Below are 17,719 nucleotides of genomic sequence, written 5' to 3' on the forward strand. Positions count from 1 at the left end.
GTTTCTCATTTTGGAGAAAGGTAGTGGCTTCAGACAGTGGCTCATGTCTGTGGAATTTTTGTACAAAGCGGGGAAACGTTTCTGGAAAATAATCAAAGATCTGGGAGGCTTGTGGGGAGGGGGGGGGGGGGGGTGCTGGAAATTAGATACTGTCAGAACTTGTGATTAAGGTTAAATGTTTCTGTGCTTGCATGGGCATGACTGGATGATTGCTCCTGGAAAATGGATCGTAAAATTGATTTTGATATGTTGGTTAGGATGCGGGCCAAGTAATTTTCTACTATGCAGAGAGCCATGCATCCTGGGTTTGCTCCTAGATTTAAGTGACTTTGTGAAAGCCATTACTGACTCCTGCTGTGGTTACTTTCACAATGTGTTTCGAGGCAGGGATAAAAGCTGACATATCTATGAGTTTTGAGCTCTGAAGCAGCAGACCCTGAGGCCAGAGCTTCATTACAAGACACAAAGCCCTCTTGTGTGTGAGAAATGGCCAACCACTAAAAAAACATTGCTATGGCGTTAACCCTGAATCTAGCTACAAAATGATTTAGATTTCCTTTCCCTGTTTGATTCCGATTGAAAAGGAACATTAAAAAGACGAAGTGGCTCATTCAAGAGAAATAACCACAGAGGGGTTGCAATAAAGATGAAGGTACATATAAAAATATATAACCCCAAAAAAATCATGTTATATTAAAATGTATAGGTGATAAAGTGAACGACTGAGTCCAGCTGTGAGATGCACGACAGCATCGTGTCTTAAAGCTTGCTCCCATCCCTTAACTTGGCATCAACCCAGATGTGAAATTGGCACAAGATGTCAGTAGGTTCAACATTTTGCCAAAGTCTCTGGGAATGGACTTCAGTAGTTGTGGGACATGTAAAAACAATGGTGAGAGAGGATAAAGGTTAATACACTTGCTTTTTGAGCACTGAGAACTACAGTGACAGAGGCAGGCCCACACAAATACACACAGGGACTTTGGTTTTTAATGTGGACGATTTCCATGGGGAGGAGATCTGGGTTACAGGGCAAATTGTGGGACATACTGGAAAAACTATTCCGTTTGTGGAAACGGTCTTAATATTATGTTAGCATCATGCGTTTTTCGAATAGTTCAGGTGTGGTTTATTACGCTACTATACTGTGCGTGCTGCATCCTATGTACGAGTGTGGGCCAGGCTGTTTGCTAGTCTGTTTGCACCGCCTGATGGGACAATAGCAGGATTCTGCATTGGAAGGTCGTGGGAGGAAGGGGGACAGAAGAGTCAATGAGTGAAGAGGCTTCTGGGATGCGTCAGCACAAGGCCATGATGAGGGTGTAGGAGGACGAGCCCTGTAACTCAACAAAGCGCAGGGGGGCACAGCCATTCAGTCACCTCATGCACGACACATGACACATCCATGCAAACAAGCTCACAGTCAACAAAGGTGCAGGTGAAATGAAGCCATTCAGCCACCTTCCACGTGGCATATGGATAACTGGGCCAGAAAGCCTCAATCGATGACGGATTCATTGACGTAGGTTTTTTTTGTTTTGTTTTTTTGCAGACCACTAAGAAAAAGAAAGAATGAATGCTACGGGAAATGTTAGAGCAGAGATTTGTCATCAATTTGAGAGGCGAGTCCAACTCAAGGAAAAATGCATAATGCAGGCTACTCAGTGGGCGATCTTCAAAAGCCTGTTTTGTGTTGAAAAAGTATAGAGAAAGCAGCAACAATAAAGGCTCCTGCCTGAGGTCAGTTTGGATTTGTGTGGTAGGAAAGGAGATTTGAGATTTATCACTGACAAATAATGTGCATCTATAGATTAAGTTGATTCGTTCAGCATTCAGCAGTCAATGGGCGAGAGTGGTGGTGGGAGGAAGCCGGAGTACCCACGCAGACACGGGGAGAACATGCAAACTCCTCACAGAAGGGCCATAAGTCGGATTCGAAGCCGCAACCTCCTTGCTGTGAGGCCTACCACTGCGCCACCGGTTTTGAACAAATACAATTTTGAATCAGTCAATAAATTTTAAATTATCTAAAAAACATCATCTAAATCAAGCTCAAACTCAGGTCCACAGATTCTCCTCAGCAGTCTAGCAGTCAAAAATGGCTGAAATATGAGGATATTAACGCATTCTTGACCTTCTACTGCCACCCAACCCAAAGTGTGCATCCCCCCCCTGAACCAATCCCAGAGTGGGGTGCAGGTTCATAGTTCACTGACTGGGGTTTCCCCTTTCAGACTTAGCCTTGCTAACAAGGACCAAGGCAGTTTTAACAGTCAGAGAGAGAGAGAGAGAGAGAGAGAGAACCCACTTGGGTTTGAACCCGTCATTGTTGGGGAGTAAGAAACCTCTCTCAAGTTTTCATCTATGTTATTCCGTCAAAGGCTCATTTCCACCCGGTTAAGTTTTCGCAGCAACTTGAAGGAAGAGGAATTTCCTTTTGCCCCAGGAGGAGGAGAACGGGATGGCATTGTCACACAATCCTTCCTTTCTCCTATTTTTCCCCCCTTTCTTTTTTCCCCATCTCTCTGTCTGTTGAAGAAGAAGGCTGGGACGTCTGCCTGTCGAGTGCCAGGGGCTCTGACAATGATACGGTTCAGGTCAGAGAGGAGCTGTGAAAGAGAGAAACTCATAGAACCAGAAATGACTTTTCAGGAAAGAGGCAAAGACAGGAAAATGAAGATGCATAAACAAGAGAGAAATGTCAGCAGAAGCCTGTTGTGATACTGGAGCCTGGAGGCCAAGCTGAATGCAGGGTGTGGCTGCTCTTCACACAGGATGAGGGGGGATCATCATCGCATGGTTTAATCGTATTGCCCACTTTTTCTACGTTTGCCATTAACAAGTAGCAGAGGGGAATTCTGATTGCAGCAGACCATCAATTGTCTTGAGCAGCCACATGTCAGGGTTTGCAGTGAAAAAGATCGCGTCCTTTTTTTAAATATCAGATTTTCTGACATGGCAGTGCGTCACATTTTTTGAAATGGTTTACCGAGCTTGCCGACACAATCACCCTTTCTTCAATCGATGCCGGAGGATTAATCACATATGAGGTCAAAAGCGACGTCCGAGCCAATCTTTGCAGTGACTCCAGTGACGACCAGCATCAAGTCAAGCATTGAGGTTATTTTTCCATTATCCTTGTAACAGAAGCAAAGAGGTGATTGTATGGAAAAGGTTAAGTAACGGCGGTTAGGTGTAAATGATGAGCAGCTGTGCTTGTCTTAACAAAGAGAGTGAATGGAAGGGTAGGCACTAGGACCTGTCAGAGAGCCACACGGGACGGAGGGAGTAGCTTTTGGAAGCAGCTCAGTAAACTTTTAGAACAATCCATTTCCCAAAGAGTGTGGGACGGAGACGCACACAAAAGTGAATGGCCCGTGACCTGGATTCGCAGCTTTAAAAGCAGGAGCAGGATTTGGAGATTGGGATAATTCCGCCACTGACCTGGAGAGAGTGAAGTGGAATATATGAGGGTTCATCTGTAAGTTGCCACTCACTAGGAGAAGAAGGGCAGCAGCATAAAACGGGTGGTGAGTCCTAACTTGTTTTTTTTTTTTTTTTTACTCTAATTAAACATGCTGTTAATGTTGGGGAGTTTGTATGGATATAGGTGAGGGAACGGAAGAGAGAAGAGCCATTCTCTGGGATTATACCTTTTCCTCCTACCTGTTGTTAAGCCTTGAGTGGAGCCTCTAAATTGAGGCTGAGCTCAGCAGCACCCAGTTATCCCTCTGCTGGGGGGACAACCCCCCCCCCCCAGCTGGCGGCCACATTGCAGGAGGCATCCGCTGAATATGAGCTACAGAACTAAATGTAAAGTTCATTTCATATCAGGTCTTTCAACATTTTCGGCTGCCTGCTGTAGTTTTCCAGGCCGATATGATTGAAGAGAGTGAATGGAAGAAGGTGTAGAAAGGCAGAGAGAATTGAGGTGAGCAATTATAAAGGGGCGTTCTTCAAAAATGCATTGGGAACCAGTTCAATGTTAAGAAAACTCCTAGAACATCAAGTTACTCTCTCTCTCTCTGTCTGTCTCTCTCTCTGCTCATGTTACACAACCCTTAAAGGACTTGTAGATTCTGATGAGCTCCAATATCCAACGTGAAATATGCTTCTGATGTTGTCCTTGCATCTGGGTGGGGTCTGGTGTGTCTACGGATGCACAAATGACTGATCAAATAATGTCAGATGTACGGTATATATACTTTTTGTTATTATCTTTTGCATATGTGTGTGTGTGTGTGTGTGTGTGCGCGCATGATGTAAACGCTAAACGCAGACCTCCTGCCTGCCAGTCCTGAAAGGGAACTCCTTTCGGGCTTTGACAGGGGGAGAATGTCACAGCAGACTAATATTTATGTACACAAACATTACGGGCCACATGTTTCAACAGTTTCCTATTCGGCTCAGTAACTTGATCAACTTGAAAAATGTAGCAGAACATTAACCGTTAATGTTCTCTCAAAGAAAGGGACATTTCCAAATTGTCTCTGACCTCCGGTTTTGCTGTTAAGGGGACCCTGAGCTGCGTTTCCATCGCCTCTCTGTCGGTCTGCAGAGGAGGTGGCTACATATCTTTCTTGGCATCTCAACAGATGCTGTGCTCTGATGATTTAGAGAACACTGTTCTTACGTTCACCTGGAATTTAAATGCAAGACATGCAAAGGACATGACATTTATAAAGCGGATATATCAACAGCCATCCTAAATATTTATATATATATATATATATATATATACACTTCACAAGGGATCAATGCAGATTTTATATGATTTCATCTTGAAACTGCACCGCACATGCAATTACATCAGCTGCTTAGAGGAAGAACTTTGGATCAAATCAAAACATTTCCGTATCACTGTATTTGCCACTGGGGTTGGGTTTTTTTGCCATCCAGTAGTGGAAGTAGAGGCTGAGGGTTTTCATTTGGCTGTGATGTGCCAGCGCACCGATTTCGATGGAATAATTCTGCCCAACAGACCTTCAGCCAAATCCTCCCAACCTGTGAGTCTGCCTATTTCCAACCATCTCCCTCAAATTCATCCAGAAGCATATCAGAAGTGAATTTAAAATCATATGATCCCGTGTATTTATGTGTACAGATGGTAGATGGACAGTCCTGCTGTCCCCTCTCCCTCCCCAAGACAAAGATGTCTGTGATTATTCATGACCCTCTCAGGTTTCCCTTTGAAGCTGAATTACAGCTTTCCCTATGTTAGCACCTGTGTGTGTGTGTGTGTGTGTGTGTGTGTGTAAGAGAGAGAGAGAGTAACGCACAAACTATGAACCAAATATCAATCTAAATTCTTTCTCAGACTATATTATCCGAGGAAAACCCCTGTTTGAAAACATGCAGTTTGTGTTTTTATTATTTATGTTTTATTTCTTATTTACACAGATGCATTTGTCCTCATTGTTGTCTTCCATTTGTACAGTATTAGCATTACAGTAAGGGTAGGCCAGTTTCGGTTATCAGTGGGATATGCAGACAATGATAATAAAGTAGCTCATCGTCCTACTTTCCAGTGGGATTAAACAGACAATGGTATGTTGACTATGAGACTGCATGAAATTTAAACACCTACATCCCTAGAATGCATCTATTCCAATATTCTTATCCATCCATGCGAATTGTTTAAAGCAAACATTTGGCTGCTGCTCTGCTTTTCGGTGTGGAGCCGTGACAGATATCTATCATGTTAAAAGGCATGCAAATCTATGAAATTGTACTAAGATCATGACAGGAAGAAGTTCCTCCCGATCAACACAGAAAGGATGGAATAGAGTGAGCTGTCTAGAGCGGTGTTTTGTATAGGACACCTGGCCAGCGCAGAGGCTGCAGCGGCACACCTGGTCCATCACTGCTGATACTGAACCCCGGGGGCCTAAAGCCTCATAGCTTTGTTGAAATATATATATAAAGTTTCCTTTTATTTCCTAAGCATATTCCTGAAGTGCCTAAGAAGGTTTTCTTTTTTTTTTTGTGAGGAATTTATTTAAAAAAAAAAAATGATTTCATTCATCATGTATAAAATCAACACACCTATTAATAGCAGCTATAAAAGAGCCAATTTCGGTGACCAGTAAAGACTGGAACTAAGTGGTGTGATTTAATAAATTTGTTAAATAACATCCAAAGTTTTATCTCACAAGATGACACTGCTCCACATTTATTTGTTCCAAGCCAGAAAAAAAGGATTTCCTCAATGACAAGAGACTTGGTTTATATTTATATTGCATATTCTTTCACTTTTGTAGATTAAATTAATCTATTTAAATCAACCTGACACATGTTTCTGCATGTTTTGCTTATAAACCAAATATGAAGCTCCATGTCAGTGCTAGCCTGACCTCAACTTTGATGATGCAACAAGTGACCTTACAAGAACAAAACATACCATTAATCGACAGGAAGAAATTCTCTGTCTCGGTGAGAAACAGCGGATGTTTGAACATCTGAAATAAAACCTGCTTGTTTGAGAAAACTGAGAGGATCATAATTCACAGTTCAAAATAAACCCACGACAATGTTTTGGTTCACCGGAGCTGCACGTCTGGCTCACGTCAATACTCAGAATGTGCTCAGAGCGTCCTGTGTAAAGCGCACCGCCTGAAGCATTCGGTCTGAAATCAGCGGCAGAGGTCGGAAGTCAGAGGACGGCCTCCAGGTGACGGCCTCTGTCGCTGCAGGTCAGGATACTGAAGCGTGCGGAACGGGAGCAGAGAGTGGAAATATGGAAACGCTGATGTCTCCTTTAGATGCAGCTATTTGGGGGGCGGGGGGATCACAGCTAATCCTGTTTGACATCTGTAATTTACAAAATTTTGGATAAAATGATTGTCGGACATGAGCAGAATTCTTCTGTTCAGGCACATTTCAGGCAGTTCTCAGATTTAATGCACAGTGCAAAGCCAAGAATTGTGCTCTCCTGTATTTTTAAGTTTACTTGCATAACTGAACTCAGAACTGCTGATTCAAGTCGTTCTTTGTGTTTGACTGCTGAAGAGTTCATTTTGACAGGTGCTCCAGTTAAGTGGTACCTTTGCCTGTGTCTACGTGTTGCACAATGCATGTTTGCACTGTATATGCTCAAAGCGGCTAAATGTACAGACATGCCTGCTGATTTCTCATCGAAAGCCTCTCTGACTTTCACTTACAGCCCACTCATGCACAGCTCGAACGCACAGTAGCTAATAAATATGGGATTCTGCATTTGCTATTTTCTTACTCAGTGTTGATATCTCTGTGATCTTAATCTGTTAATCTGAGTGCACATTTGGTGCGTCTCACTCTCACTTTATTCCCTTTGCACCCAGTTGGTAGGTTTTCTATAGCTTGTCTGAACATGACATTCTGAAACTTGTTGTTGACATTTACCTTGATATTATCAAATGTTCACATTAATGCCTTAAATAATGAAAAAAAAGCTATTAAATGTTTTGTTAAAATATGTAATTTGGTAATGTAATACTTTGTTAAATAAAAACTAAGAAATATGACGTTCATGTCAACAACAACACGTACTAAGAAGACACAGCCGCTGCAATCGAGGAATGTGGCTTGTCCACTCTGAGAAAGTGCCTGTGTGTGTGTGTATATAAATATGTGTGTTTGTGTTGGATACTCATGAAACACTCGCACATGCACTTATTCGGATTATGCCGATTTTTGGAATGCGCAGTATGTGTGAGGATGAGCCTCTGACTAGTCACAACAGAGAGTGGTTGCCTAGACAATCAGCTGATAAACATTCCTCTCATAGTCATTTCAGCGAGGAGGGATCGGCAAAAACCGGAGGCATGAAGGACGTCGGTCACTTGTATTTTAAACTTGAACTCGATGATCCCGTCGGAAGCCGTTTCTCTCTGCTTGATTCCCATTTGGGTTCACAGTAAATGTTCATTCACACAGAGACCCAGCTGCAGCACATGCAGACATACAAACACATAACATGATGGATGGATGGAAAGCAGCCACTCTCCAACCGTAGCTCTGTTCACCCGCTTGAACATGGCATGTTGCTAACAGACAAAGCATGGGCCTGGGAGGTCCCACAAAGACAGGTGTTTGACATCAACTCGTGGGGGGGGGGGGGGGCTACAGAGACACAAGCAGAGAGAGAGAGGGGGGGGAGATGACGGAACGATGTGGAGACCACACAGAATAGAAAATGGCCAGGTCAAGTATTTAGTGAGAGCGGTGCAACATTTTACACTCTATAGAGGATATGGTGCAGTCTAGACAGGGTCGACCATATAACAGCAAAACAAGGTGGATTGTCCTTATATATATATATATATAATTGCATTGAGAATACACAAGAAGAGTGTTCTGTGATATCTAAAAAAAAATAACTTTTATAGCAACCCATCAAATGGCTGTTGAAATCTCCTTTTCTCCATGTATAAATCTCATAGCTGTGGTAGGATTTGGGGTGACTGTAAAGAGGCTCTCGGTTATCCATGGTGCCCCCTGAAGTCGACCATCTAACAGCAGGATGTCCTCATGTTGCTCACATTCACTTTCTGTTAAGCACATGTTTTACCTGGGTGACTCATTTCCTGCTTTCGCTGATTGGTCTAAAACAGCACGCGGTTAGGGTCTCATTCAAATCCACATGGTCCATTTTTATCTTAGGTACAAGTTGTGAAGGAAGCGTTGGATGCATAGATATCTGACTGCAGGATGAACCAAGTCAAATCCTTAAATGACTCATTCCGACCTTGGCTTGTGATCTTTAGCAGAGGAACAACTGAGATGACTCCCACAGAAGGCGAGACGTAAGACGCCTACAGGCTGTTCGTAACTACCGTGGACGTGCACTTGACCACAAGCAGACTGCAGAAGCATGCCAGCAGTTAAAAAGTCCGGTGTGAATCACGTCTTCAAATTAATTCAAAAATCTCATCCCAAGTCCACCACAACTACAAATCATCAGTCGGAAGCAAAGCACCAGCAAATAAAGGATCCACCTACAGTTCTGTAAGCACCATTATTCCATGTGTGCTTTACATTGACATTGATATGAACACAGTTTTAAAAGTTTTCACAAAACAAAAAATGGCGTTGTCAAAACCTAGTATTGATTGAGGGATTGATTAATTCCTTATGCAATGAAGCATAGGAGCTGTACTGTTGGTGCAGCGTGATTTTCAATTTCACGTAGCGCTTTTGCTTGATATGCCCATCCCTAAACCTTAATTCATCCCCTCCTCCCTGCTCTCAAACTCATCTTTGTCCCTTTCTGCGCCCCCTCAACCTCGGCCTTTTTCTATCACATGCTCCTTTGTTTGTTAAATTACTTGTTGCCTCGCCTCATCCCGAGATACCTCTGATTTCTTCCTCTCTATCCTCAGTCTACATCTTTGTCCCAGGCCAGACAGGCATTCTTGCTTCGAGCCTTCCCCTTCCACTCTCAGATTCTCACTAGGAAGTGGGAGTTATTACAAGGAACATGCCAGAGGTTTAACCACTTGTCATAAGGAGATTGTTAATGTCAAGGTCATAAACGTAGGATTCTGGAAAACATGTAAATCATTGTGTACATCTTGTCTTCGAGGACCGGCCTCCCACGTCCGCTGGTCCAGATCACCGAGAGGGTGGGTTGACTGAGGATGGGTCCAGTTGTAGGGAGGATTAAAAAAAAAAAAATACAAGACCATTCACTAACACATCCATGTACTCTGGCTCCAGTTTGGCTTCACTGCCAAAGGAACCTCATGCCTGGAGATCTGCCGTGGTCCAAGAAAGCAGCCAAGAGTGTTTTCACATGTCTAATTTTCTGCACTTTGACCTGACCCCTGTCGTCTGCCTCAACAAAAAAGGTGGTCTATCATTTAATTAGATGCATTTCTGAATTTCCATAGCTGTCAAGAGAGAGATTTGCCTCACGGATACCATATGAAGTAATTTCCTTGCAATGTCAGGCTGCACAGACAGTTTGAGGCTTGTTTCAAAAAAGGTTATTTGCATTTCTGTAACAATGTAATTTACCACTAGCAATGCAAACGTTGCAGCTTGGTGGCATGGCTCAGTAGCAGCTTTATGTATCTTAGAAAAGTAGATAATTGTTTTAACACTTTAATGTTGATGCACCTTTAGTTTTAGTCATGAATAGTAGCTCTTGCAGTAGGATTCCAAATTGTCATTGCATTGCTCAGGAAAAGGGCTCACTTTTGTTTTTATTCATAGATACCTGCAGGCAGTTATGTGTAAATATGCGACGTATAGCCCACCTGGCCATGAACATCTTCAGGACAAACAGAGTTTAAAGTTTATTCTCGTAATTGAAGCAGCAATGTTTCACTTTATGGTTTATATTTCTTACTCATCTCTTTCATCCAGATATAATTACAGAATTTCATCCTCATCTAAAATGTTTACTCTGGATTTCTTTACAAACACCACAAGGATTCAATCTTCCTATTAGGATGAATCATTTTCCATCTTACGGTGGGACTGTGTGTGACAAAGGGGGGGGGGGGGGGGGGGGGGCTGAGGTTACACTGCAGTCGTGTCTCTGCTTTGTTTCAGGCTTACCCTTGCAAATACTAACAAAACTCTGGAACAAATTCTGTGCCAAAAGCCTGACTTAAAGGTTTAACAACACTGAGCACTGAACAGACCTGAAGACATCTCAGCTGATAAAATGATCTGCCTCAGGCCTGAGAAATGTGTGTGTGTGTAGGTGTGTGTGTGTGTGTGTGTGTGTGTGTGTGTGTGTGCCAAATGTTGTGGTTCTTGGAGTCGTGTTTCACTACCATAGATGAGAAATGAAGCCTTGTCAATCCTGGAGTGCCTTGAAGCCTCTTGGAGCCCGTCAAGAATATCCTGTATGTTGTTTATACGAGTGAAAGCACAAATCCACCCGTTTTAAGTATCTCAGTTCAACACGGAATTATTTGCAGTGGGAAGTGAAATTATATTGTCTGTTTTTGACATGTCCACAGAGAAATCCATTTCTGAAGGCCGTTACTGCAGCAGAGGCCAACTAGTTGTAGCCCAAAACGCAGCAAAAAAACCCACAGAGACCAAGGTTTGAGATCCCCCCCCCCCCCCCCCCCCATACACACACTTGCGCTTATTTGATATCTGTTATCGCTGAGAGAAAATGCAAACATTGGGTTAGATTGCAGAACCAGAAAAGGGAGAACCTGGATAAATGATAGAAAGACGGATTGAAAGAAGACCGGAGAAAGTCACGAAACAGCAGGATAAAGACTGGCTCAATGCCAAAGTCTGTTCCTTTTAGTTTCCACACCTTGGCTCCCTCCTTCCGTGATATTCTCAAGATACGCCGAACAGATTTAAAAAAAAAAAAAGCATTTATTTGAGTGCGGCTCACGAAAGGAAACACCTGTGAAAAATGTTGGTGTGTATATACATGTATGTTAAATCCTGCTGGCGCCATTTGAGCATATAAATATACACATGATAATTAAAACAAGAACTGAACATCAAACCCACACCTCTTGATACCCCCCCTCACTCACAGCATGGCACCATGTTCATTTGCGGGTTTATTACAGGTAAATTTGTCCAAAATGGGTCCTCGTAAAAACCAAGTCTTTTTTTTGGCAGTTTATAATCGAGCTGGGAATTTCTTTCATTGGAAGTGAAACATGTTCCAGCTTCAACCAGCAAAGTTGAATAAAAAGTCAGTCTATTGAAATTTCACTTTTTAGAGAACTACATTTGAAATTTGGGATCACATTTACCAGCGTGTAAAGCCAGGTGGTTTTTTACCACTGCACCCAGTAAACCCATCAGGCTCATACAAAGCGAAGTGCACGTTATTTCTTCTGTTTGTACAACACCGTAAATGTTCTTTTGTTTTACACACCTTGCATCATTTGTCATGACAGCGAGGAGTCAAGCGCTTTAACAGGATGTTGTGCGGCAGTCAGCTTGAGTCCGTCTGCTTCTCTCTTCCCGTGTCCCGAGGCCACAGCGGTTGAGTTTACTGTCAGACGTATCCCTGACATGCAACAGGTGCCTTGGTTCTCATAGCAAAATGTCTTTTAAACATGAAACTGAGGGGAAAGGACAGGGCAGAAGCTAATCATCATATCTGTTTCTTGAATTACAACTCTCAAGGCACGGCCCAAGTCTGACAGCTTTCACTTTGGGATTTCTCTGCCCTTATTCCGCATGGTCAGGATGACTTCTGCACGCAACAACAGACGCATTTGCTGTCGGGGATAGACCGTTGCAATTTGGCGAGTTAAAATATCTCAAGGGAACTTTTACTTTGGACAATATGAAAATAATCTTCATTAGCATTTTTTAAATTTGAATTTACATTTTTGGGAACAAAATGCAAAAACGTAATTTTACACCAGCTCTTCAAATGTAATTTATATTAAAGCCATTCCTAATTTACCTGATTGACGATTTCCTTGCAAAAAGGGTGCTGTGGAACATTATATTGAACAGATATTGCAGTATTTAGCAGTTTCAGTGGGTTTTTTGGCTAATGGGTGAACTTTTCTTTTCAGATTGATTTTACATAAACCTGTGCTGTGTATCCTATTATATGAGCCTTTTAAAGTGTTTCCAGGAATAGCCGGCTCCCTGACAGCCTCTCAAGAATGTTTGGAGAATGTAACTTCATTTTGCTTTTAACAGACATCACTTTACGTGACACAAGCTTGATTCACGGCAGTATCTTGACTTTTATATTCGTTTCACGCGGCAGCTTGTCTAAACTGTGCCAAGCAGATTATCTTCCCATGGATGATAGGCTTCAAGAAATACAGCAAATGAAAAAAGGGTGGGGGGGCGGGACTTCAAAAGAAGTGGATGGATGCATTGCAGATTTATAACGTGAAGAGGCCTCATGAGAAAAGAGAAATGGGGAAATCTGTACCAAACCTTAATTTTATTTCAAATGAAGGTTCTCTGGAACTAAAAGTCACTTCATGCGCCAATACTTCCTTATGAGAAACAACATTTTCGTTATTAATTATCAACCAATAAATTCAGCATTTATTTGGATGGCTGTAACACAGAAAAGAGAGCACGCTGACCCGGCAGTCATTCTTCTTGGTGATTATTCCCAGTTGATGACAGACGGAGGAACTGAACTTCCACCGAACTGATGAGCGATACGGGAAAAAACTGTTTACCTTTGTCTCCTATTATCCGCATTGCCCTTGCTCTGTCTCTCTTCTCTCTCTCCCCCTCTCTCTCTCTGCTGCTTCAGCCTCTCTTTCTCACCCGCTCATAAACCAACGCTGCTTGTCATCTCTCCAAGAGAGAGGTGTGTGCTTGTTTTGAGGGAACCATTGACACGATGCTCCTGCACATCTTTTAGCAAGACCCTTCATTTAGACGACTAATCCATCACACCGATAGGAGGAAACCTCTGCTAAATGTAAACTGACTCGGGACTGATGGCAGGAAATTCTCTCCTAAACGGCTCGTGTTTTGGCACACCTGCCGTGTTGTCAATGCATCACAGTCAACGCTCTACTGTAACCACATGCAGCAATTTGGCAGCTTGTAGGAACCCGTGTCTGATCTTGATGACTGCCAGGAGAAATTCACTGAGTTGCTCAGTAACACTACAAATCAGAACCAGTAGATGTGCGGCTGGGCTCCACTGCCTTGGGCTAAGTGATTAGTCTCTGTCTGATGTGTTTTGCTCTCATATGCCTAATGATGTCTTTTCCAGGTTGCCGCCTATAGCAGCTTTTGTGACTTATGTGTTCTTTTCACATCATTTCATTAAACTCTGGCAATCCTGTTTGAGCAGGCAGTGCCGTGTGATGTCTGGAAAACCCGTGCCGTTTGAAAATGATGAAAAATCCGACTGAAATAGTCTGGAGTGTTTGGCAAAGTTGAAAAGAAAGAAACCAGCCCATTGTCAGAAAGGGAACCTCCCTATTACTGTAAGTCACATGAGGCTGCTTTCATAAATATCCTCCTTGAGTTCACTGTACAGGCATAAAACAAAAAAGGATGTTGCTTTAACCACTTTGTTTGTAACAAGTATTAAAACAATATGTCGGCTTTCTGGAAGCATGAACCATTTCTCTGCTATTTGCTCAGATTCCATTATTTGTCAAAACACATGGGACTCCTTTACTAGCTCTCTTTTTTCCCCATCTGTATTTGTCTACTCGAACTTTTGGGCAAAGCAGCTCACTGTCCAGTGCACGTCAAAGGACATTAGTGTCAGTTTTCTTTGCGAGCAATAAGAGACTTCCTGTTTTATCTGAATTATATGGATGACCTCTCTCCCACCTCTCTTACACTGCAGCAGCATCACGCAAACGTGTGTGTGTGTGTGTGTGTGTGGCGGTGCATGTGCATACGTTTGTTACGTTTCACACATGATTTTTGTGACTGGGTCAAAGGGATCGCCACAGATTATGATACATTTCTTACCTAATCCTATAAGTCAGAGGTGCCCTCTAAACTGCTCCGCTCCTGTGGTGCAGCGTTTAAACTGGCTCCGCTGGCATTACACACAAGCCACATATTTTTAACATTAGGATCCTCCCTACTCACCCCTGGCTTCATGTAAATAGAGCGCTGGCCATCAGCCGGGATCAATCAACTCATTGCCTTTTTGGATCAGCTCCAGATGTGTGAGAGTGTGTTTAACGCTTGTGCGTCGCGTTTGTTGAGGCCACAAGAACTCACTAGTCGATCACTTTCTCAAAAGACCCTGATGCAGTAGCATTCAGCAGATCAAAACTGATGAAGCTACAGTCAAAATGCATTACCGTACTTCCTTCTAGTAAAGTTACAGTTCAGGAATGTCAACTTCACCTTTGATGCTCCCGCAATAAACCACTTGATGCAAATAGCGGCAGTCCAGAGGGCGTTCAATTTGCTACCCAAATATTTTATTTAAGCTAAAATATTTTCTTTATTGAAGTTCTTTGAAATATTTCACTTAAACCTACACCTACAGTTTTATATACAAAGCTACCCATTACCTTACATAGAAAGAACTCTTTGAGTCATGCACCAGAGGAAAGTAATTTAATGAAGAGTTGAATCTCAGATATTCTAGTTAGTAAACTAGATGATATAAATGTAGTGGTATTGCAAATAATACTTGATGTATACACATTGCTATAGTCATGCCATAGCACTGCCTTGTAGACAAGTATTGAACACGTGAAGTATTCTCAGCTTGTGGGAAAATACCTGGAAAATGACTTAAGATGCTTAACTTGCCGAGTGCAGCAGAGGTTCTGTTTCCAATTGGAACAGGATCAGTGATAGTTTGATATTTCTCAGCTGCTTAAAGTTGTCTTTGAATTCTGCTCCGTGCTGGTAGTGCAGGCAACACTGACCTCTTCTGGTTGATACGTATTGCATGGGAAGGGTTAAAAGAGTCCTTCATTGAGAAGGCAAGCTTGTTGTAAAATATTAAATTAAACTGAGCTGATGCTTAATTTTTGCAAAAATGACCTCACATGATGGGTAAATTCAGTGCATTAACTCTTACAGTAAAGTGAATTTAAACATTTACACCCAAACATCTGCCACATTACTAAACCTTTCAGCTCGTACCAGCAAGCTTTATTTTTAGAACTAGAAAAGCACTCAGAGAGTGCAGACCTCTGCCGAGCAGCTCATTCCCCTCATAATTAGATTTACACCATCTACATGGTGATCTGGATCATCACCAAAAGGTTATCAATTGTTCTTGGTATCTTTGTACTCCAACCATGAAAAGTGAAACTTAATCGGAGTTGTATGTTTAACAGATTTTTGAATCTTTTCAATGTTAAAATATAATATTTTTCCTGACTCCATTCTGGATCCAATCTGGATGAAGCTTGGTAGTGAGACAGAGGCCCACCCCCTACATGACTGTGTGAAATTCCATAAAGATTCGTCAATAATCAACCGAGATATTGAGGAACACATTTTCAGGCTCCATTGACTGCAATGTTACCAAACATTTCAAACTGATCCACAATCCAGGATCTCTTCTGGATCATCCCCAAAATGTAATCATCTGTTCCTGGTAACATTCACAACATTTCCCGAAAATGCCATCAAGATCCGTCCAAAACCTTTTGAGTAATCTTGCTGAAGTTTGCACAAACAAACGGCGGGGGATTACGTAACCTCCGTCTCGGCGGAGGAAAATATTGTGGAAAAATCAAAAATACTGAAATGCTAGTTTCAACTCCCCTCAGTGGCCTTCTGGGTGTTTGTGTGGGAGGGTGTGTTTCTCCACACATCACAGCACTCAAGCATGCAAACTCATAAAGCTCCGCTTGCATTCCTACGTGCAAGAGCACAGCATTTGTGAAAACGTGTTGGAGCGTTTACATCCACTATATATGCATCATCCAATGAAGTGTGAAATGCCACGCATTCCAATGTATGGCAAGTCTAAGCTTCAGAGTTAAACATGGGGAGTGTGTGTGTGTATTTTGCACGAGATAAGACCAGATAATGGTAAATTGTGTATGTCTGTGAGAGCAGTAGTGATCGGTGGGTGAGATGAGAGACTTTTAGTCCTCTCAAAGTCATCTCATCTACTCTACCTAACATGCCCCTCTTGCATTCTCACACCCCTTGCACTAAAACTAAAAATGTACAATGAACCAGTATATATAATAGTTTGAATTGTATGGCGTTTTACTTTGTTTGGCATTACTGTATGTATTATTGGGATACAATCATATATTTGCCTTTAAATGATTTCATTTTATATGTAATGATATGATTGCTGATTTTATTTTTATTTTATTCTTAAAAATATATTTTTGACATCAGTATTGATTGATCATCTGATCCCATGTGTAAAATGGTATCATTACACATGTCTACATTGACATTGTAGAGCAACAGCTAACACGCAGCTAGGCGTGTTCCTTCAAGCTGAATTGTGAACCCACATGTTTAAGTCTGTGGTCTGCCTGTGTGTGTTCCAGAGCTGTGGTTCAGGGGGGTCCAGATGGCAGGCATGAGGGGCCTGGCCTGCACTGGAGTCTAGTCCACAGGGGCTCCCACTTCAACAGGACACATTCCACAGGTATTGTAGCACTCACACCAGTTACATACAAAATGAGACAAAAACCTTTCTCAGCCAAAACCTTTTATCAGAAATACTGCTCAGCTAGCTCTGTCGGATCATCCAGAATTACAACTTCCTCCTTAATGTGTTGCTTAAACTAAAGCTACAGCTAATAATGACTGTATTTATAGGGTTGGTGAAATGCATATACGGTACTGTCCATGAATGAATCTTCACAACAACACAGACGGGTTTGCAGACACAACGGGTGTTTACTGCTTGAACAGGCACATCATCGATGCATCCACATCCCAGTAACACTAACAAGGGAGGCATCCTTTCGCCTAACCTTTGTAGGTTAACGATAAAACAAATAGTGTTTGTCCCTCCAGGGTGAAAAGTTCAATTCACCCAGTTGTGTCTATATCAAATAATGTTGGCAATTGCAAAGTAGGTTACATAGTTAGATTTTGTTGAAAAGGCTCTATTTCAAGTATAGGTTTTAATTAATCTGAGGCTAAAAGGACTTTGTTGCAATACAAAGAACTCCCAAAGAACACATACCGGTACTTGAACATTTAATCCTAAATCAACAATACAAAATATCACAAAGTAGAAGGCAGCCAGAACAATGTCATCAGTGCCAATGATAAGTTCAAGGTTATAATGATGGCACTGCATGCCTGAATGATCATAATTAGCCACGTAGCATTAGCTAAGACC

The sequence above is a fragment of the Brachionichthys hirsutus genome, chromosome 2, assembly GCF_040956055.1.
Source record: "Brachionichthys hirsutus isolate HB-005 chromosome 2, CSIRO-AGI_Bhir_v1, whole genome shotgun sequence".
In the NCBI taxonomy this organism is placed as follows: domain Eukaryota; kingdom Metazoa; phylum Chordata; class Actinopteri; order Lophiiformes; family Brachionichthyidae; genus Brachionichthys; species Brachionichthys hirsutus.